Below are 24,263 nucleotides of genomic sequence, written 5' to 3' on the forward strand. Positions count from 1 at the left end.
TCCTTGCTTCAGTCTATACTTCACTCTGCTGCCCGGATTATCTTTCTACAGAAACGCGCTGGGTGTGTCACTCCCCTCCTCAAAAATCTCCAGTGGTTCCGTCATCCTACGAATCAAGCAAAAAATCCTCACTCTCGGCTTCAAGGCTGTCCATCACCTCGCCCCCTCCTACCTCACCTCCCTTCTCTCCTTCTACAGCCCAGTCCACACACTCCACTCCTCCGCTGCTAACCTCCTCACTGGGCCTCCTTTTCTCCTGTCCCACCGTCGACCCCCGGGCCAAATCCTTCCCCTGGCCTGGAATGCCCTCCCTCAACACATCCGCCACACTAGCTCTCTTCCTCCCTTCAAAGCCCTACTGAGAGCTCACCTCCTCCAGTAGGCCTTCCCAGACTGAGCCCCCTTTTTCCTCTCCTCCTCCCCATCCTCCCCCTCTGCCCTACCTCCTTCCCTCCCCATGGCACTTGCATATATTTGTACAGATTTATTACCCTATTTATTTTACTTGTACATATTTACTACTCTATTTTGTTAATGATGTACATATGGCTATAATTCTACTTATTCTAATGGCTTTGACACCTGTCTACATGTTTTGTTTTGTTGTCTGTCTCCCCCTTCTAGCCTGGGAACCCGTTGTTGTGTAGGGACTGTCTCTGTACGTTGCCAACTTGTACCTAAGCACTTAGTACAGTGCTCTGCACACAGTAAGCGCTCAATAAACACGACTGAATGAATAAATTAGGGAAGAGTTCAATTTTTCCACATACTGAGTGTCTAGTGGGTCAACCACATGGAGATGGAAGTTAGTTCATTCATTCAATAGTATTTAATAAGCGCTTACTGTGTGCCGAGCACTGGACTAAGTGCTTGGGAAAGTACAATACAACAACAGTGACAATCCCTGCCCACAAGGGGCTCACAGTCTAGAGGGGGCTCAATACAAATTACAGACATCAATACAAATTAACACACATCAATACCAATAAATTAAATTACAGATATATAGACAAGTGCTGTGGAGATGGGAAAGGTGGGAAGAGCAAAGGAAGTATGTCAAGGCTATGCAGAGGGGACTGGGAGATGAGGAAAAGTGAGGCTTAGTCTGGGAAGGCCTCTTGGAGAAGATGTGCCTTCAATAAGGCTGTGGAGATGGTGAGAGTAATTGTCTTGCAGATCTGAGGAGGGAGGGCATTCCAGGCCAGAGGCAGGACATGGGCCAGGGGTCACTGTGAAGTTCGGAATGCAGGAGAAGATGCATGACTGTAAAGCAAGTGAGAAGCTATGTGGCCAAGTGAAAAGAGCATGGACCTGGGTTCTAATCCCCACCCTATGTCTGCTGTGTGACCTTCAGCAAGTCACAACTTCTCTGTGCCTCAGTTCCCTCATCTGTAAAATGGGGATTCAATGCCTGTTCTCCCTCCTACTTCCCCAAAATCGCTAAAATCCATCCTTTCTTCTCCATCCAAACTGCTTCCACGTTAACCTAAACACGTATCCTATCTCGCCTTGATTACTGTATCAGCCTCCTTGCTGACCTCCCAGCCTCCTGTCTCTCACCCCACTGCAGTCCATACTTCACTCTGTGGCCCGGATCATTTTTCTACAAAAACTTTCAGTCCACATTTCCCTTCTCCTCAAGAACCTCCAGAGGTTGCCCATGCACCTCCGAATCCAATAGAAACTCCTTATCATTGGCTTTAAATCACTCAATCACCTTGCCACCTCCTCCCTTGCTTCACTGCTAAGCAGCTGGGCATAGCTGCTGGGAGTTGGAAGGTCATGGGTTCTAATCCCAGTTTCTACCACTTGTCTGCCGTGTGGCCTTGGGCAAGTCACCTAACTTCTCTGTGCCTCAGTCACCTCACCGGTAAAATGGGGATTACGACTTTGAGCCCCATGCAGGACAGGGACTGTGTCCAGCCCAATTAACTTGCATCTACCCCAGCAGTTAGTTCAGTGCCTGGCACACAGTAATCACAACAGATACCATAATCATCATCACTACAACCCAGGCTGTACACCTCGCTCCTCTAATGCTAAGCTTCTCACTGTACCTCCATCTCATTTCTCTCACTGCCCTCCTGCCTCTGGTCTGGAATGTCCTCCCTCCTCACAACCAACACACAATTACTCTCTCCGCCTTCAAATGCTTATTGAAGTCACATCATCTTCAAGAGGCCTTCCCTAAGTCCTCATTTCTTCTTCTCCTCTCACTCCCTTCTGTGTCACCCAATTTGCTCCCTTTATTCACCACCATTCCCCTCAGCCCCACAGCACTTATGTATATATCCATACTTTAATGATTTATATTAATGTCTGTCTCCCACTCTAGACTGTAAGCTCAATGAGGACAGGGAACCTATCAACTCAGTTATACTGAACTCTCCCAAGTACTTAGTACAGTACTCTGGACACAATAAACGCTCAATAAATGTGACATATTTAGACTGGGAATCCCATATGGGACAGGGACCATTTCCAACCTGATTACCTTGTATCTATACCAATGCTTAAAACAGTGGTTGACACATGATAGATAATTGCTTAAAAAATACCATTAAAAAAATGAGATGTAGAAGCTGGTTTTGGCACTTGACTGCTTAAAAGTGTAGCAGAAACCATGGGAGGGCAAAAGCTTGCTAAGAGAATATGTGGAATAAGAACACTAGATGACCCCGAACGGAACCTTATGAGACATCCACAGTTAAAAACAGAGGGAAGTACAACATACCGGGAAGAGACTAAGGAAGAAACAGAAAGGAAGAAAAAGGTGAAGAGCGAAAATGAAAGAGGAAATAGAAAGGAACAGTGAAAAAGAGGCTCTCTAAGACTAGAAAAGAAGAGGGAGAGGGAAGAAATAAGCAGAAGAGATGGACAAAAGAGAACATGAAACAGATAAAAACCCACAAAGGAAGAGACAGTATATAGAAAATAATGGTGGGAGAAACACAGTTAACTTAAAATGCTGTGAATAATAATAATGATAATGGCATTTATTAAGTGCTTACTATGTGCAAAGCACTGTTCTAAGCGCTGGGGAGGTTACAAGGTGATCAGGTTGTCCTACGTGGGGCTCACAGTCTTAATCCCCATTTTACAGATGAGGTAACTGAGGCACAGAGAAGTGACTTGTCCAAAGTCACACGGCTGACAAGTGGCGGAGCCAGAATTTGAACCCATGACCTCCAACTCCAAAGCTCGTGCTCTTCCTACTGAGCCACGCTGCTTCAATGGTTCACAAGGTCTTGCTCTAAATATGAACAGGCTGCTTGGGAGCTCTAAACTGCTGATACGGATACATTTTATATAATATATAAAAATTAGGATAACTGAGTAGGGCAATTAAAATGCGGAAAGCTCAGGAAAGACAATTATCACGTTGGTAAAACTGGATAATCAAGATGAGGCCATGCTCTTCTTTCCCACCCACAACCTGAAAAAGATACGCTTATCATTTCTTAAGTAATCTTCTTTAATTGCGGGCAATGATGCCAAACATACACAGGGCAAGGCGGGGGAACAGGACAGATCTTGTTATCTTTCCCACAGTAATAAAGTGAAAGCTTGGGGATTTTTTTTAATCCCAGAAGCAAACAGAGAAATCCAGGCCAGGAGACCCACGTCATGTGCAACACGGACCCTCGGTCACTGAGATCCGCACGAGCCAAATGTCACCCTGCCCCATGGTCCGGGCAAACATTCTGTTCCAGTCAAACAAGTTAGAAATGGCCCAGACTTGCTGGAGAGCTTTTGTCTCTAGAGAGAGAGACAAACAGAGATAGAGGTGTGGGAAGAGGGTTTTTCTCTGAAGAGAAGATTTGTTAAAGAAGATCTGTAGAAGATTTGTTCACTTTGTAAACTCCTCAGTGCTTAGAACAGTGCTTTGCACATAGTAAGTGCTTAATAAATGCCATTATTATTATTATTATTATTATTAGAAGGTAAAGGGATTCTGCCCCAAAAGGCGCAGCGGATCTCTCATTGTGGACGGGGAATGGGTCTTTATTACGTTGTACTCTCCAAAGCGCTCAGTACAGGGCTCTGCACACAGTAAATAAATACGACTGACTGAATGAATGAATCTTTCCACCTTAGCGGGAAGTGAGACAAGGAGGTGGCACCAAAGAAACTTCCTTTTAGTGAAAGTAGAGATGGGAGGGAAATCAGGAGCCAAGGGGTTTGGATGGGGAAAGAATCCAAGTTCAAAAATACAGGATCTGCCTTGGGTCAAGAGGCTCCAGAAATATTAAGGATGCTCCCCACCCTCACCCCGATAAACACTTCTGGGACTTCCCAGAAAGGTTCAAGAAAAAGGGATATGGCCCCAGTGAGGAGGAACCCAAAGTGGTCTAGGCAGACTGATGTCTTCTAGACTGTGCGCCCGTTGTTGGGTAGGGACCGTCTCTATATGTTGCCAACTTGTACTTCATTCATTCAATCGTATTTACTGAGCGCTTACTGTGTGCAGAGCACTGTACTAAGCGCTTGGGAAGTACAAGTTGGCAACATCTAGAGACGGTCCCTACCCAACAGCAGGCTCACAGTCTAGAAGCGGGAGACAGACAACAAAACAAAACATCCCAAGCACTTAGTACAGTGCTCTGCACACAGTAAGCGCTCAGTAAATATGATTGAATGTATGAATAAATGATGTCCAGATTTCCACCAAAAGCGCTCAGTGGCACAAGCACATGATTAGAGGTAGCATGCCCTAATGTATACAGCATGGGACTGGGTGTCAGAAGGTCATGGGTTCTACTCCTGACTCTGCCACTTGTCTGCTGTGTGACCTTGGACCAGTCACTTTACTTCTCTGTGCCACAGCTACCTCATCTGTAAAATGAAGATTGAGACTCTGAGCCCCACGTGGGACAGGGACTGTGTCCAACCTGATTTGCTGTATCTATCCCAGCACTTAGAACAATGCCTGGCACTTAATAATCACTTAACAAAATACCATAATAATAATGATTACTATTATGAGCAGAGGTCGCACGCCATGGAGGTGATCAAGGACTGGGGGTGTGGATGCGACACTGATAAGAGGGATGGGGTGAGAGGAAGTTGAGTTCAGGTAGAGGTGAGAGTGTGGATTTGTGCATCAGAGAGAGGAGACTGAATAGAAAAAGTCATGGTAATAATAATCATCAATCGTATTTATTGAGCGCTCATTGTGTGAAGAGCACTGTACTAAGCACTAATAATAATAATGATGGCATTTATTAAACACTATGTGCAAAGCACTGTTCTAATTGCTGGAGAGGTTACAAGGTGATCAGGTTGTCCCAAGGGGGGCTCACAGTCTTCATCCCCATTTTACAGATGTGGTCACTGAGGCACAGAGACCTTCAGTGACTTGCCCAAAGTCACACAGCTGACAACTGGTGGAGCCGGGATTTGAACCCCTGACCTCTGACTCCAAAGCCCGGGCTCTTTCCACTGAGCCACGCTGCTTCTCGGTACGCATGATGGCCTGGGATAAGTGGAAAGGGTCAAGGGATAGTAGATCTCTGTGTCAGGGGAAAGAAAGCAGGACGGGAGGTTTGCTCAGAGGGTAAGTTCAGAATTGGTGAAGTTTCGGATTGTACACTGGCTAGTGATGCTGAGATCCAACATGTGCCCAAGTTGGGGAGTGGGTGAGGTGGAGTCAGAGGCAGCAGACATCTGGGAGATCACCAGGATGTCCACACAGACATTGAGGTCCTTGAGGGGCAGTGTAGAAGCAGAGGGGAGGCAAACGACAACAACCAACCTGAAAGGGGATATTTGATCCTGCTCTGGAAGGTGAAAGAAGTAGAGAAGCAGCGTGGCTCAGTGGAAAGAGCCTGGGCTTTGGAGTCAGTGGTCAGGGGTTCAAATCCCAGCTCCACCAACTGTCAGCTGTGTGACTCTGGGCAAGCCACTTAACTCCTCTGTGCCTCAGTTACCTCATCTGTAAAATGGGGATTAAGACTGTGAGCCCCCCGTGGGACAACCTGATCACCTTGTAACCTCCCCAGCGCTTAGGACAGTGCTTTGCACATAGTAAGCGCTTAAAAAAAGCCGCCATCATCATCAAAGTGCAATGAGGTAAACTCAAGTGAGAACAGGATGGGACCCCAGCAGAATGGGGAGGTTTCCTCTACCAGGGAAACAATTTCCTTCCTCCTTGGCCAGAAAAACCACAAGCAAAGATCCAAAAGGCTTAATCAGAAACCACCCCATAATCCACAATTTGCAGAACTACAACCTTTCAGGGAACATCTTTTACAAGGAAGCCCTGAATACATTGTTTTCGTCATTCCTGGAGAGCTATCAGATCAACATCAGTGGCATTTACTGAGCACTTACTATTCATTCATTCAATTGTATTTATTGAGCGGTTACTATGTGCAGAGCACTGTACTAAGCACTTGAAAGAGCACTATCCGACAGAGCTGGTACACATGTTCCCTGTACACACGAGCTTAGAGTCTAGAGCAAGTGAAAAACAGTGAGTTTCCCATTTGTTTCTAATACAGATATACCACGTATAACCTTTGATCCCCTGAGAAGTATAATTTGATACAGGGGTGAATCATGAGAAAAAATAAATTTTTATGAATGACACCCATGAATGACACCCATAGAGCTAGTTATCTAACTCTGCCTCTTCACCTATGAAATGAGAAGCAGTGTGTCTCAGTGGAAAGAGCCCGGGTTTGGGAAGCAGCGTGGCTCAGTGGTAAGAGTATGGGCTTGGGAGTAAGAGGTCATGGGTTCAAATCCCAGCTCCGCCGCTTGTCAGCTGTGTGACTTTGGGCAAGTCATTAACTTCTATGAGCCTCAGTTACCTCATCTGTAAAATGGGGATTAAGACTGTGAACCCCACATGGGACAACCTGATCACCTTGTATCCCCCCAGCGCTTAGAACAGTGCTTTGCACATAGTAAGCGTTTAACAAACGTCATCATTATTATAAAATGAGATTATTACTTACCCTTTTCACAGAAAGAACACATATCATTGCTAAACCGTGCTGAAAATACACTGAAGTGAACACCTTACGTCATTCTTTCTGGGTGCTGGCTTTGAAGATTTCATCATCCACCATTCTAATTACTACGCATAGAGGTATGCTTTATGTTTGTCAAAACCAAATCTCAGTTATTCCGTATTAATGTGATGTGAGAGTCATTGGGAAGGAATTAAAATCAAAAGCACAGTCTTGCTACTAAATGAAGCTGTTGCTTGCCTGCATTTGGAACTTGCTGTGCAGTTCTGAAAGACAAAAAAGAACTGGAAAAGGTACCAAGAAAGGTGCGGAAGTTTTCATATGAGGCTAGACCAAAAAGATAGCTACTCTTCAGCCTGGAAAGACAAAGATGGGGAAGTAATTGAAATGAAGTCTTTAAAATACTGAAGGATGAGACAGGAAAAACATGGAATTGATATTCACCCAATCCCTCAATACCATGATATGGAGCCTCTTAGCAAAGCTTGGAGGTGGAAGGTTTATGACAAACCAAAGTAAGATTTCTACACAGTGGGTGGTGAGCTTATGGAATTTTGCTACTCCAGAAAGCTGTGCAGACATAAATATCAGCAGGTTCAATAGGCATTATTAATGAACATTATGAATGATAAATTAATGAACAAATGGTCCATACTGGGTTGTTCATGAAAAAATCTGGGGTGGAGAGGAAAAAGTTAAGGATCCTCAGATGATGCAACCTTAAACATCTGGGTGGATCGATCAATCGAACATATTTATTGAGCACTTACTATGTGCAGAGCACTGTACTAAGAGCTTGGGAGAGCACAGTACAACAGAATAGCAGACACATCCCCTGCCCACAATGAGTTTATAGTCTAGAGGGGGAGATGGATGCTAATATGAATAAATAATTCACATAAATTATAATATATAATTTATATATATGCATATATATACACATTCATAAGTGCTGTGGGGTTGGATGTCTTGAAAGACAACTACCACATGGCTCCTCCCAAGTAGTCTTCTGCATCTGTCAGAGACTGAACATTGAGATAGAAAAAACAATGTTCTGGCCTAGTAATATGTTTATGTTCTTGCCCTAGGTAGATTCAGTGATTTTTCATTGCCACTTTGGCCATTTTTCTTAATGATAGTTTGGAATTACAGTATTCAAGTCTTTAAAAAGGATATTGGTCTATGGGATCTCTGGAGAGAACATATACCTTTTTCTATAATTATCTGGTCAATTTTTAATCCAAACAAGGCTCAAATCCTATCTACCTCAGATTTACTTTGTAAATATGTGCATTCACTTGCTTAAGCCCAAATCTATCTGCACTGTTTCCTTCACCTAACTCATTAAATTTATCAAAAGAAAGCCACCAAGTTCTTTTAAAAGGAACTATTCAAAAATTTGTAATGTGTATTGATTCCATTATCCTTCTAGCAAGTAAAGGCTCTTTTCAAAATAGAAAAAATCACTTATTAAGCCCCTACTGGGTATACAGACCTAGTCAAAGCACTGTAGGCAAGCAAAGGAGGAAATATGGTCCCTTACCTAAGAGAGCTATTTAGTCAATTATTTTAGTAGTGCTTTATAATCACAAGAAAAATTACCAGAGCACAAAAACATGTGGGAGGTTTTGTCATATACTTTGACAAAGTGTGATGTCAGGGTGTAATTAGGCTCCAGACCAATCTAAACCCTTATCGCTCTCATCTGCTATCTTGCATCTCCTTCTGTTTTACAAAATTTTAAATGCTATTTGTTACTATGTTCCAAGCACTGTATTAAGCGCTGAGGTAGAAGCAAACTAATCAGGTGGCAGTCCCTGTCCCAAATACGACTATTATCATTATTATCTTTCAGCTCCACAACCCATTCTACCCTTCCTGCTGCTTCAACACTTTAGCATCACTCAGGCACTTGGTTACTCACAGCCCCACCCCCTACCCCAGGCCAGAATATTCACAAATGTTCACATTTTAAGACTTTATTGCTTCTTCCTTCCATAATTTATTTCAATGTCAGTCTCCCCTGCTGGACTGTAAGATCCCTGCAGGGAAGAATCAAATCTCCTAAGTCCACTTTACTCTCCCAACTGCTGAATATAGTGCTCTGCACAGAGTAAGCCTTCAATAAATACAATCGATTAAAAGGTCTGCAGAGATGACGTGCTGCCCAATCCCCTCCAAGGTTGAGACCCCCACACAGATGCTTTGTCCGATTCCTTAAGTGCTGCCCAATCCCCTACAAGGTTGAGACCCCCACACAGACGTTTCATCCGATTCCTTAAGCAGTTCCACCTGTATCACTTCTAAACTCGACACCAAATGGAAAGACGGAATCATATTCACCAAAATTCTGGGACAAAGTCCTAGTACTGAAGCTCTGCCCACCACAACACAAATGTGTTGGTACAGTCAGTCAGTCAATCGTACTTACTGTGTGCAGAATACTGTACTAAGCGCTTAGGAGGGTCAGGATGAGAAGAGACGACGGCAGGATAGCCAAGTAGCAGCTGTCAGGGTGACCTGACACTGGGAAATGCAAAGTGAGGAAGCCAGTGGAATTGAAGCTTGGAATGATACTGAACCCCAAGGAAAGCCTGGAGTCAATGGCTGTAGAGAGCGTGGCAGGGGTCACTGCACCCAGAAAAAGAGCGGATCTCTCGGGGCCTGTGTATGGACTGAGAAACAGGGAGGCAAAAGCAGCACTAGAGGTTGCAGACAATAAACAGGACTGCACCACAGCGATGAGCTGTGGTGGATGTGCAATGCAGTCAGGTCTGGACAGCCCTAAATGGCCTTTTATACGCACCATGGGTCAATTTCACTGTCTGGGCCTTCTTCAAACCCAGAGAACAACTTTATATATAGTGGATGCACTGGAGGTGTGCCCCCATAGTCCCCCTCTCTTACCCTTTAAACACCTGTTAATCACCCCACCCTCAGCCCCAGGGCCCTTCCGTACATATCCTTTATTTAATTTTTTATTTTCATGTCTGCCTCCCCCTCTGGACTGTAAGCTCCCTGTGGGCAGGGAACGTATCAACCACTTCTGCTGTATTGTACTCTCCCAAGAGTTTAGTACAGGGCTCTGCACACAGTAAGCATTCAATAAATGCCACTGATTGATTCTTGATAGATTCTTCCCAGGTAACTCGGTTTCCCTTGCCACAGTCACTTACGCTGAGTTTAGATTACACTAACAACTCACTTCTGATTTGCTCCCTTGTCTATAAAGTCATTAGCAGTTCTGAGCTGTCTGAGCAATTTACAGAAATCCTAAAATCACTTACACCAACAGGTGCTAAATCTAGACATGCTGGGAGACGGATTCTGTTGTTACTGTCAAATGATCCTCAACACTGCAGCTATTCTGATAGGTACCTGATACCGCCCAAAACTAGAAACATGTAAAAATGACTTATGCCAGAGGCTTCCGACCTTTTTAAGAAACTGTACCCCTAAGATCTCAAAATTTTGTGGCCTTGGGCAAGTCACTCCACTTCTCATCTGTAAAAAGGGATTAAGACTGTGAGCCCCATGAGGGACAGGGATTGTGTCCAATACGATGTCCTTGTATCCACCCCAGCACTTAGTACAGTGCCTGCCACATAGTAATCACTTAAATACCATAATAATTATTATTATTAATATTTCACCCGATGAATCCCCACACCCAGGGCTTCCCCACCTGCCAAAACTCTGGCTCTCTTGCAATCAACCAACGGTATTTACCGAGCACTTACTGGGTGGACAATTGATATTCTCCCCACCCCTAACCTCCTGGCACTTATGTACATATCTTCAAATTACATATTTTAAATTACTTATTTATTCATGTCAATGTCTGTTTCCCCCTCAACTCTAAGCTCATTAAGGGCAGGGAATGTGTCTGCTAATTCTGTTGTACTGTACTCTCCCAAGCGATTGGTACAGTGCTCTGCACATAGTGAGTGCTCAATAAATTTTACTGATTCATTGCAAAGCACTGTATATGGGTTAGGGAGAGTATAATAAAAAGAGTTCATTCATTCACTCAATCGTATTTATTGAGTACTTTACTGGGTGCAGAGCACTGTACTAAGCGCTTGGAAAGTACAATTCGGCAACAAATAGAGACAATCCCTAACCAATGGGCGCACAGTCTAGAACGGGGGAGACAGACAACAAAACTAAAAGCAAGCAGACAGGCATAATAGCATTAATGTAAATAAATAGAATTATAAAGACATATCATTAACAAAATAATTAGAATAATAAATATGTACCTGTATGCACAAGTGTTGTGGGGCGGGGGGTAGAGGTGAATGGGGAGGGGAGGAGGAGCAGATGAGAAGGGGGACTCTGTCTGGGAAGGCCTCCTGGAGGAGGTGAACTTTCAGCAGGGCTTTGAAGGGGGAAGTGTGTTAGTTAGAAGACATGCTTAGAGTCTAAAGGGGGAGAGAGAGGCTTTAATATAAATAACCTCCCAGTGAGGTTGAGCCAAAGAGCAGAGGGAATGGATCAAATGCAACAAATTGGGGGGAGGTAGGGGAGAGATAAGAATTTGTTACTGGCCCACTTTCACTCATTAAAAGAGAGTTCTTAATTCCAGGGCTGGGAGGCTTAGCAGAGGAAAAAATTCAAAGGACCTCATAATGGTGGCCGTGGCAAGTAGCAGGGGTAGCCTCTCTTCTCGCCCACTCTAGCAGCTGGTGCCCGGCTTCTGTTCTATTGTAATAATAGTTATAATAATAGTAATGATGGTATTTGTTAAGTGCTTACTACGTGCCAGGCACTGTACAGAGCACTGGGGTGGATACAGGCAAATCGGGTTGATACTGCCCCTGTCCCAAGTGGGGCCCACAGACTCAAACCCCATTTTACAGATGAGGTATAAGACACAGAGGAGTGAAGTGACTTTCCCAACGTCAAGCAGCAGCCAAGTGGCAGGGTTGGGATTAGAACCCATGACTTTCTTACTCTCAGGTCTGTGCTCTATCCACTACACTGTGCTACTCTCCTAAGTGCTTAATATAGTGCCCTGTACACAGAAAGCCCTCAATAAATACCAATGACTGATTGATTTGTCCTTGCAGAGCTCCTACGAATTCCCATCAAGTCAGGGAACGCAAAAAGCTGTTCAGCAGAAATGGAATTTTTTCCAGCCACGTCATAACCCAAACCCCTACAGTAACTGGAGAGAACCCCCAGGATAGCTGTACCCTTGCTTACGAAGATTTTGCTGTTTTCTACAATCCACAAAATTAGTACAAAATACCTTGCTGATTCTGCTTTTCTAATACAACCTAGGATATACTACTATTTGGAACACTATTAAATAACATCTATAACTATACACTCTCCTTTTAAATAAGTTGATAAACATCCTGAAATAACTACTCTAGTATGTGACCAGATCAAAATTATAATCATAAAGCAATTAAGACATTCCTTTGCAGATTCGTTTCTAACAGACCATCGTCCTGTATTTTCTTTTAAGTGACTGGCTTCAGAATGAAATTTCAAACTGCAATCACTGCATTCAAAATGGAAAACGATCAAGAAAATTACAATACTAAAAAAAAATAATCAAACCAGCATTCAGAAGTAGGAATAAATGATTTTTAAATATATGTCCTACATTAGAACTAAAAGCAGGACATTATTGCAGCTTGTAAATCCATTAACATTGTTTCATGTCATTCATGAGTCCCGTTCCCTGCACATTTCTGAAAAGTCTGGACACTAAGTTATCTGAGCTCTGAAGTGTTTAAAGCAGCTACATTTTGTCTGAGAGCTTCCAGGAGAAGGAAGGTATTATTATATGCTATTTTTTGTGCCCAGCCACCAAGTCCCTGGGTGATTGTTTACAGAGCCACCCAAAACGATATGTGAAGCTAGCTAGCATTGCAACAATACTTTCGTTCTGATTCAAGCAAGTGACGTATGTTGAAATGTTTGGAATGAAATCTCATGTCGCTCTGTCTACAAACTTTTGGTGGCCCATTACATTCCTGTGATTTAATTCTCTTTGCAGATGTTCCAAAGCTATAAAAGACCACCGGGTAAAGGAAATACACTTTCATGAAAACCTGTTTCCCAAATTTAAAAAAATGCTAAGTTCCTGAATCAAGTTTAAAGCTATTTTCACTTATGGAGTTAAAACAAGTAAAAATACTACACCTTTCATGTTTTTCCAGTGAATGCAAAAAAGAATCCAGTCTTCTTAAAAATCTGTGGAACAGCATCCGACAAGTGATAGTTCACATGTAAACAACAATGATTGCAAGAACGTGTGTGATCTTTTTCAATAAGCACATAACGTGTTGAATACTTATTTCCTTTGGATTGGCTTATCAGTCACATTTACATCTTCAGCAGTATTAATTTACACTGGTAAATAGTGAAGAAAACTGCACTCTGTTCTTCCACAATGTGTGTCTTCACTTTGTTCTCGATAAAGTACATAAGGAATTGGTAAGTGTTGTGACAAGGCACATCTATCGGGATAGAAAGCAATGTGATGTGGGAAGAAACGGTTGTGTATACAGTGATCAAGGCATGAAGACTATTTCAAAGTTGTCCTAACAATGGGGTTTATCAAGACTACAATCCTGCATTTTGGGAGAACTGAGTGTATTTCGATTTATTTAACTGCCAAGTTCTAAACCTACATTAATTTTATAAAGTGATTGTTTTAATCCTAGCTCTGCCTCCGACGTACCTTTGGTCAAACCACTCAACTTCTCTATGCCTTGGTTTCCTCGTCTGTAAAATGGGGATTCAATATCTCTTCTTCCTCTCCCGTAGATTCTGAGGCTCGTATGTGTCCGGGACCCAGAGAGGAAATGGGGGCTCAGTCAGGGAAGGCCTCTTGGAGATGTGCCTTCAATTTTTTTTTATTATCATTAGTAGTAGTGGTGTTAAATGTGTCTACCCGAAAAGCTGAGCTATAGATTCCTCTCATTATGCATCTTTTTATAAACAGTGACAGCCGCTTTTCATCTACACAGTCTAAAGGAGAGTACCCTCAGTGAATTATACTAGTAGGTACCAGTATTAACGTGCCAATTGTGTTACAACATAACTTCGGCAATGTAGGCATCAAAGTACTGTCCCTGACCCCTGCTAAAACACATCATCTTTCCAGAACCCTGATCTTTCCAAATGGGATAGTTAAATTTCACACAATTCACGCACACTATCAGAAATCTGTGTTTTTGAAAACAACGGCTAATACTAAATGCACTAGCATTCTACTTGCATTTTACACATGAACATAAAAGTGTTAGCACCTATACTGTGACCTCGTAAAAAATACATGCTCCTTCCCACAGAATCTCAATACCATGAATATATGCTTTTGACAGAGCAAAAATACTATGTTTACTAAGAGCTTGTGAATTAAAAAACGACTCTTCATTAAATTGATGAAGTTCCAACATTTAGGTTCCGGGGTTTGTATGGAAGACACTGTTATATAAGTAAATTATTTCTGCCACAGAGAGATCATTTTTCAAGTCTGCTTACATTAAACCAGTTCTTTATAACTTGGAAGTTTTTCATTTTATTGCCCTAATACCTTTAGTCCTAACAAATCTTGCACTACGACTTTATAGAAAAGCACACCTCATCTGTTATTTTATGAGTGCAAAGAATGAAGTGCTTTAAGAGAAGAGAGTGCTCTGCAAAACCCTACTGGAAACTCCAGAATCACATATGTAGCCAGTAGATTCATTTCAAGACATCTGGAGCAAAGTCCTTCATATATTTTATGGGATCTGGGATCTGCATTAGTGCACTCACTGCTTTTATGGATTCCGTGTGAGCGTTTAATTTTGATTTGACTTTTTACCACTCCCTGACTCCGATCCCTTGGTTCACGGAATTTTTAGCCCTATTTTACGTCCTCAAATGAAGGTGGGCATTTTTCCAAGAACGTGGGCAAGAGCTTAAAACTGATACATAGAACAGTCCACAATTTCTGTATGATTTACTTCTCAACTGCACAGTTCGATACTGCTTAATATCAAGAAATGGACTAAATTATAAATAAACCTGTGGCAAGTGGAGAGAGCAGGGTTAACTGACATTCCCAGTTTCAACCTTCTTTATTACACTTTCTAACTGGGTTGAGAACAAATCATCAAACTAATCGATTTGAGTTCCCCCTCCTTTCCCAGCACAATACACTGGATAATTGGTCCCTGAATAACTGTGAGTAGCCTGTACCGTGGCACTCTTCCCGAGTATGAAATCTCTTTCTAAAGCCTATTAATATACAGCCTGGACTGCATCCACCAGAAAAAGAATCTGACACGTTATTTCAAACCCACTTCCAACTCATCTCCAGGTAAGTATAAAGTTTGCAGTTAACACGGCTGCACAAGCGCGTACTAGAAAATGCCAAAACGTCGGATGGAAAAAACAAAATCTGTTGGCAAAATGAAATTTTCTCATTCTCAGGGCAGCAGCGTGGCTCAGTGGAAAGAGCCCAGGCTTGGGAGTCAGAGGTCACGGGTTCTAATCCCGCCTCCGCCACTTCATTCATTCATTCAGTCGTATTTACTGAGCGCTTACTGTGTGCAGAGCACTGTACTAAGCGCTTGGGAAGTACAACTTGTCAGCTGGGTGACTTTGGGCAAGTCTCTGTGCCTCACCTGTAAAATGGGGATGAAAACTGTGAGCCCCACGTGGGACAACCTGATCGCCAGCGCTTAGAACAGTGCTTGGCACATAGTAAGCGCTTAACAAATGCCGTCATTATTATTATTATTCTCCACAATCCACGAGCAAGCAAGCCTACCCAAAGCTCTCTGCCAATCTCTCTCACCTTTGGGCTTGGCTCCATGGCATCAACAAGCACATGAGCTTGCCCACAGGGAGTTTACACTCTCTCCCAAGCGCTCTGCACACCGTAAGAGCTCAATCAATACCCCTGATGAAGGTGATGGACAACGGCCACTGCCCCAGCCCTGCCAAGTGCCCCTGGGGCGGCTCATAGGTAGCCAGTACCCTCCTCCTCCTGCTTTGGTTGCGGCTCATTGTGAGTGGGGAACATTTCTACCAACTCTGCTGTACTCTCCCAAGTGCTCAGTCATCATCAATCGTATTTATTGAGCGCTTCATCGCAAGTGCTCAATAAATACCACTGACGTACTGTACATTACCACGCACTCAGCAGAGTGCTCTGCACATACAAAGCACTTAATAAATACCACTGACTTGTACTGTACATTACCACGCACTCAGCAGAGTGCTCTGCACATACAAAGCGCTTAATAAATACCACTGACTTGTACTGTACATTACCACGCACTCAGCAGAGTGCTCTGCACATACAAAGTGCTCAACAAATACCACTGACTTGTACTGTACATTACCACACACTCAGCAGAGTGCTCTGCACATACAAAGCGCTCAATAAATACCACTGACTTGTACTGTACATTACCACGCACTCAGCAGAGTGCTCTGCACAAAGCGCTCAATAAATACCACTGTTGTATTGTACTCTCCCAAGTGCTTTGGTAAAGTGCTCAGCACAGAGTATGCACTCAATACCATTGATTGTTGCAGTGTACTGTGCCAAGCTCAGCGCTCTGCACACAGTAAGCACTCAACACATTCCACTGCTTGATGGTTGCAGCGTACTTTCCCAAGTGCTTAGTACAGTGCTCTGCACAAAGCAGACAACATATATCACTGATTGTTGTAGAGTACACCTAAGACGGTGCTCTGCACACAGTAAATGCTCAATAAATCCCCCTGATTGTAGCATACGTTCCCAAGCGCTTAGTGCACTGTTCTGAACACAGTAAGCACTCAATAAATGCCCCGATTAATGGCTGTAGTATACTCTCCCAAGTGCTTACTGCAGTGCTCTGCACACAGTAAGCACTCAATACATTCCACCAATTAATATACTGCACTCTCCCAAGTGCAAATCCCTCTGATCAACGGTTGCAGTATACTTTCCCAAGTGCTTAGTGCAGTGCTCTGCACACAGCAAGCACTCAGCAAATCCCCCAGATTAATGGTTATAGAGTACTCTCCCAAGTGCTTAGTACAGTGCTCTGCACACAGTAAGCACTCACTACATCTCACCGATCAATAGTAGTAGTGCACTCACAAGTGCAAATCTCCCCGACTAATGATGGCAGCGTACTATCCCAAGTGCTTAGTGCAGTGCTCTGCACACAGTAGACACCCAATAAATCCCCCTGCCTAATGGTTGTAGCGTGCTCTCCCAAGTGCTTCGTGCAGTGCTCTGCACACAGAAAGCACTCAATAAATCCCCCTGCCTAATGGTTGCAGCTTACTCTCCCAAATGCTTAGTGCAGTGCTCTGCACACAGTCAGCAATCAATAAATCCCCCTGCCAAATGGTTACAACTTACTCGCCTAAGTGCTTAGTGTAGTGCTCTGCACACAGAAAGCACTCAAATCTCCCTGCCTAATGGTTGTAGCATGCTCTCCCAAGTGGTTAATACAGTGCTCTGCACACAATAAGCACTTAATACATTCCACCAATTAATAACTGTAGTGCACTCTCCCAAGTGCAAATCCCCCAATTAATAGTAGCAGAGGACTTTCCCAAGTGCTTAGTGCAGTGCTCTGTACACAGTCAGCACTCAATAAATTCCCATCTAATGGTTGTAGTTTACTCTCCCAAGTGCTTAGTCCAATGCTCTGCACACAGTAGGTACTCAATAAATCCCCCTGCCTAATGGTTGAGCATGCTCTCCCAAGTGCTTAGTGCAGTGCTCTGCACATAGCACTCAATAAATCCCCCTGCCTACTGGTTGTAGTTTACTCTCAGAAGTGCTTAGACCAGTGCTCTGCAAACAGTAAGCACTCAATAAACCCCCCTGCCTAATGGTTGCAGCATGCTCTCCCAAGTGCTTAGTCCAATGCTCTGCACACGGAAAGCACTCAATAAATCCCCCTGCCTATGGTTGCAGTGTGCTCTCCCAAGTGCTTAGTCCAATGCTCTGCACACAGAAAGCACCCAATAAATTCCCCTGCCTAATGGTTGTAGTTTACTCTCCCAAGTGCTTAGTTTAGTGCTCTGCAAACAGTAAGCACTCAATAAATCCCCCTGCCTAATGGTTATAGCGTGCTCTCTCAAGTGCTTAGTCCAATGCTCTGCACATGGAAAGCACTCAATAAATCCCCCTGCCTACTGGTTGTAGTTTACTCTCAGAAGTGCTTAGACCAGTGCTCTGCAAACAGTAAGCACTCAATAAATCCCCCTGCCTAATGGTTGCAGTTTACTCTCCCAAGTGCTTAGTTTAGTGCTCTGCAAACAGTAAGCACTCAATAAACCCCCCTGCCTAATGGTTGCAGCGTGCTCTCCCAAGTGCTTAGTCCAATGCTCTGCACACAGAAAGCACTCAATAAACCCCCCTGCCTAATGGATGCAGCGTGCTCTCCCAAGTGCTTAGTGTAATGCCCTGCACACATTAAGCACTTAATACATTCCACCAATTAATAGTTGTAGTGTATTCTCCCAAGTGCAAATCCCCCGATTAATGGTTGCAGAGGACTTTCCCAAGTGCTTAGTGTAGTGCTCTGCACACAGTCAGCACTCAATAAATCCTCCTGCCTAATGGTTGGAGCTTACTCTCCCAAATGCTCAGTGCAGTGCTCTGCACACAGAAATCACTCAATAAATCCCCCTGCCTAAAGGTTACAGCGTGCTCTTCCAAGTGCTTAGTGCAGTTATCTGCACAGTCAGCACTCAATAAATCCCCCTGCCTAATGGCTGTAGTTTACTCTCCCAAGTGCTTAGTACAATGCTCTGCACACAGTAAGCACTCAATAAATGCCCCTGCCTAATGGTTGCAGCATGCTCTCCCAAGTGCTTAGTGCAGTGCTCTGCAAACAGTAAGCACTCAGCAAATCCCCCTGCCTAATGGTTGTAGCATGCTCTCTCAAGTGCTTAGTCCAATGCTCTGCACACAGAAAGCACTCAATAAATCCCCCTGCCTAATGGTCGTAGTTTACTCTCCCAAGTGCTTAGTTTAGTGCTCTACAAACAGTAAGCACTCAATAAATCCCCCTGCCTAAGGGTTGTAGTGTGCTCTCTCAAGTGCTTAGTCCAATGCTCTGTACACGGAAGCACTTAATAAATCCCCCTGCCTAATGGTTGCAGCGTGCTCTCCCAAGTGCTTAGTGCAGTGCTCTGCACACAATCAGCACTCAATAAATCCCCCTGCCTAATGGTTGTAATTTACTCTCCCAAGTGCTTAGTTTAGTGCTCTGCAAACAGTAGGCACTCAATAAATCCCCCTGTCTAATGGTTGTAGTTTACTCTCCCAAGTGCTTAGTTTAGTGCTCTGCAAACAGTAAGCACTCAATAAATCCCCCTGCCTAATGGTTGCAGCGTGCTCTCCCAAGTGCTTAGTCCAATGCTCTGCACACAGAAAACACTCAATAAATCCCTCTGCCTAATGGTTGCAGCGTGCCCTCCCAAGTGTTTAGCCCAGTGCTCTGCACACAGAAAGCACTCAATAAATCCCCCGCCTAATGGTTGCAGCGTGCTCTCCCAAGTGCTCAGTCCAATGCTCTGCACACGGAAAGCACTCATTCATTCATCCAATCATATTTATTGAGCGCTTACTGTGTGCAGAGCACTGTACTAAGCGCTTGGGAAGTACAAGTTGGCAACATATACAGACAGTCCCTACCCAACAGTGGGCTCACAGTCAAGAAATCCCCCTGCCTAATGGTTGCAGAGTGCTCTGTATACAGAAAGCACTCATTCATTCATTCAATCGTATTTGAGCGCTTACTGTGTGCAGAGCACTTTACTAAGCGCTTGGGAAGTCCAAGTTGGCAACATAGACAGACGGTCCCTAACCCAACAGTGGGCTCACAGTCAAGAAATCCCCCTGCCTAATGGTTGCAGCGTGTTCTTCCAAGTGCTTAGTGTGGTGCTCTGTACATAGTCAATCAATCAATCAATCGTATTTATTGAGCACTTACTGTGTGCAGAGCACTGTACTACGCGCTTGGGAAGTCCAAGTTGGCAACATACAGAGACAGTCGCTACCCAACAGTGGGCTCACAGTCTAAAAGGGGGAGACAGAGAACAAAACCAAACACACTAACCAAATTAAATAGAATAGATATGTACAGGTTAAAGAGAGCAATAAATATGTACAAACATATATACAGGTGTGTGTATATAGTAAGTATTCAATAAACCCCCCTACCTAGTGGTTGCAGCGTGCTCTCCCAAGTGGTTAGTGCGGTGCTCTGTACATAGCCAATCAATCCATCAATCGTATTTATTGAGCACTTACTGTGTGCAGAGCACCGTACTAAGTGCTTGGGAAGTACAAGTTGGCAACATAGAGAGACAGTCCCTACCCAACAGTGGGCTCACAGTCTAAAAGGGGGAGACAGAGAACAAAACCAAACACACTAACCAAATAAAATAAATAGAATAGATATGTACAAGTTAAATAGAGTAATAAATATGCACAAACAACATATATACGGGTGTATATATAGTCGGCACTGAATAAACCCCCCTACCTAGGGGTTGCAGCGTGCTCTCCCAAGTGCTCAGTGCGGTGCTCTGTACATAGTCAATCAATCAATCATATTTATTGCACATAGTAAGCGCTCAATAAATACGATTGATGATGATGATTTATTGAGCACTTACTGTGTGCAGAGCACTGGACTAAGCGCTACAAGTTGGCAACATCTAGAGACAGTCCCTACCCAACAGTGGGCTCACAGTCTAAACGGGGGAGACAGAGAACAAAACCAAACACACTAACCAAATAAAATAAATAGAATAGATATGTACAAGTTAAATAGAGTAATAAATATGCACAAACAACATATATACGGGTGTATATATAGTCGGCACTGAATAAACCCCCCTACCTAGGGGTTGCAGCGTGCTCTCCCAAGTGCTCAGTGCGGTGCTCTGTACATAGTCAATCAATCAATCATATTTATTGGGCACTTACTGTATGCAGAGCGTCGTACTAAGCGCTACAAGTTGGCAACATCTAGAGACAGTCCCTACCCAACAATGGGCTCGCAGTCTAAAAGGGGGGGGAAAGAGAACAAAACCAAACACACTAACCAAATAAAATAAATAGAATAGATATGTACAAGTTAAATAGAGTAATAAATATGCACAAACAACATATATACGGGTGTACATATAGTCGGCATTGAATAAACCCCCCTACCTAGGGGTTGCAGCGTGCTCTCCCAAGTGCTCAGTGCGGTGCTCTGTACATAGTCAATCATATTTATTGAGCACTTACTGTGTGCAGAGCATCGTACTAAGCGCTACAAGTTGGCAACATCTCGAGACAGTCCCTACCCAACAGTGGGCTCGCAGTCTAAAAGGGGGGGACAGAGAACAAAACCAAACACACTAACCAAATAAAATAAATAGAACAGATATGTACAAGTTAGAGAGAGTAATAAATATGCACAAACGACACATATACGGGTGTATATATAGTCGGCATTGAATAAACCCCCCTACCTAGGGGTTGCAGCGTGCTCTCCCAAGTGCTTAGTGGTGTGCTCTGTACATAGTCAATCAATCAATCATATTTATTGAGCACTTACTGTGTGCAGAGCGTCGTACTAAGCGCTACAAGTTGGCAACATCTAGAGACAGTCCCTACCCAACAATGGGCTCGCAGTCTAAAAGGGGGGGACAGAGAACAAAACCAAACACACTAACCAAATAAAATAGATAGAATAGATATGTACAAGTTAGAGTAATAAATATGCACAAACATATATACGGGTGTATATATAGTCGGCATTGAATAAACCCCCCTACCTAGGGGTTGCAGCGTGCTCTCCCAAGTGCTCAGTGCGGTGCTCTGTACATAGTCAATCATATTTATTGAGCACTTACTGTGTGCAGAGCGTCGTACTAAGCGCTACAAGTTGGCAACATCTCGAGACAGTCCCTACCCAACAGTGGGCTCGCAGTCTAAAAGGGGGGGACAGAGAACAAAACCAAACACACTAACCAAATAAAATAAATAGAACAGATATGTACAAGTTAGAGTAATACATATGCACACACATATATACGGGTGTATATATAGTCGGCATTGAATAAACCCCCCTACCTAGGGGTTGCAGCGTGCTCTCCCAAGTGCTTAGTGGTGTGCTCTGTACATAGTCAATCAATCAATCATATTTATTGAGCACTTAGCGTGTGCAGAGCGTCGTACTAAGCGCTACAAGTTGGCAACATCTCGAGACAGTCCCTACCCAACAGTGGGCTCGCAGTCTAAAAGGGGGGGAAAGAGAACAAAACAAAACACACTAACCAAATAAAATAAATAGAATAGATATGTACAAGTTAGAGTAATAAATATGCACACACATATATACGGGTGTATATATAGTCGGCATTGAATAAACCCCCCTACCTAGGGGTTGCAGCGTGCTCTCCCAAGTGCTCAGTCGGCATTGAATAAACCCCCCGTACCTAGGGGTTGCAGCGTGCTTAGTGCAGTGCGGTGCACACAAAAGGCGCTTAATAAATAGGGTTTGGGGCAGCCCGGGAGCAAAAGGGGGGCTCCAGGGAGAGGGAGGCCCTGCAGGGGGGTGGAGGGGGGGCGTCCCCCAAAGTCCCTCCCGGGTGGGGGAGGGGCGGGGGGGTCCCCCGCCTGTGGCCCCCCCCCCGCCACCCCCGGGACTTTACCTTGGTCCTCCTGCGGGGTCCGATGGGGCGCGGGGGCCCGGGGGCGGCTACTACACTGCCCGCCCGCCGCCGTTTGACACCCGCACGCCAGCCAACATGGCGGCCGGGAGGGGGCGCGCCTGCCCGCCCGCCCGTCTGCGCACGCGCGCCCCTCTGCGCGCGCGCCCGCGGGCCCCCCTCCCTCCCCGCGCGCGCTCCCGCCCCTCCTCGGGCGTCTGAGGGGAGACCCGGCTTCCAGTCAATCGGTTCTACTTATTGAGCGCTTACTGTGTGCAGAGCACTGTACTGAGCGCTTGGGAAGGACAAGTTGGCAACATATAGAGACGGTCCCTACCCAACAGTGGGCTCACAGTCTAAAAGGGGGAGACAGAGAACAAAACCAAACATACTAACAAAATAAAATAGATATATACAAGTAAAATAAATAAATAGATTAGATATGTACAAGTAAAATAGATAGAGTAATAAATAGGTGCAAACGTATATACAGGTGCTGTGGGGAAGGGAAGGAGGGAAGACAGGGGGGATGGAGAGGGGGAGGAGGGGGAGAGGAAGGAAGGGGCCTCAGTCTGGGAAGGCCAATCAATCGGATTTATTGAGCGCTCACTGGGTGCAGAGCACTGGACTAAGCGCTTGGGAAGTACAAGTTGGCAACATAGAGAGATGGTCCCTACCCAACAGTGGGCTCACAGCCTAAAATCAATCAATCAATCAATCAATCAATCAATCAATCAATCGTATTTATTGAGCACTTACTGTGTGCAGAGCACTGGACTAAGCGCTTGGGAAGTCCAAGTTGGCAACATAGAGAGACAGTCCCTACCCCACAGTGGGCTCACAGTCTAAAATCAATCACTCAATCAATCGTATTTATTGAGCGCTTACTGTGTGCAGAGCAGTCGACTAAGCGCTTGGGAAGTCCGAGTTGGCAACATAGAGAGACGGTCCCTACCCAACAGTGGGCTCACAGTCTAAAATCAATCAATCAATCAACCACTCAATCAATCATATTTGAGCGCTTACTGTGTGCAGAGCACTGGACTAAGCGCTTGGCAAGTCCAAGTTGGCAACCTATAGAGACGGTCCCTACCCAATAGTGGGCTTACAGTCTAAAATCAATCAATCATTCAACCACTCAATCAATCATATTTGAGCGCTTACTGTGTGCAGAGCACTGGACTAAGCGCTTGGGAAGTGCAAGTTGGCAACATAGAGAGACGGTCCCTACCCAACAGCGGGCTCACAGTCTAAAAGGGGGAGACAGACAGCAAAACCAAACATACTAACAAAATAAAATAGAATAGATATATTCAAGTAAAATAAATAAATGGATTAGATATGTACAAGTAAAATAGATAGAGTAATAAATAGGTGCAAACATATATGCAGGTGCTGTGGGGAAGGGAAGGAGGGAAGGCGGGGGGGGGATAAAGAGGGGGAGGAGGGGGAGAGGAAGGAAGGGGCTCAGTCTGGGAAGACCAATCAATTGGATTTATTGAGCGCTCACTGGGTGCAGAGCACTGGACTAAGCGCTTGGGAAGTGCAAGTTGGCAACATAGAGAGACGGTCCCTACCCAACAGTGGGCTCACAGTCTAAAATCA

The 24,263-nt window shown here is 44.3% G+C and overlaps 1 protein-coding gene across 1 annotated transcript in view; it reads right to left on the bottom strand.

Annotated features, from left to right (window-relative positions):
• Positions 1-22,728, bottom strand: part of EPN2 (epsin 2) — a 120,524-nt gene extending 97,796 nt beyond the window's left edge. Inside the window, exon 1 of the mRNA XM_038762653.1 lies at positions 22,662-22,728. The gene's annotated coding sequence lies outside the window, so the exon portion shown is untranslated. The remainder of the gene's footprint in view (positions 1-22,661) is intronic.
• Between the last annotated feature and the right edge of the window lie 1,535 nt (positions 22,729-24,263).

Source organism: Tachyglossus aculeatus, chromosome 21, assembly GCF_015852505.1.
Source record: "Tachyglossus aculeatus isolate mTacAcu1 chromosome 21, mTacAcu1.pri, whole genome shotgun sequence".
NCBI classification, from domain to species: domain Eukaryota; kingdom Metazoa; phylum Chordata; class Mammalia; order Monotremata; family Tachyglossidae; genus Tachyglossus; species Tachyglossus aculeatus.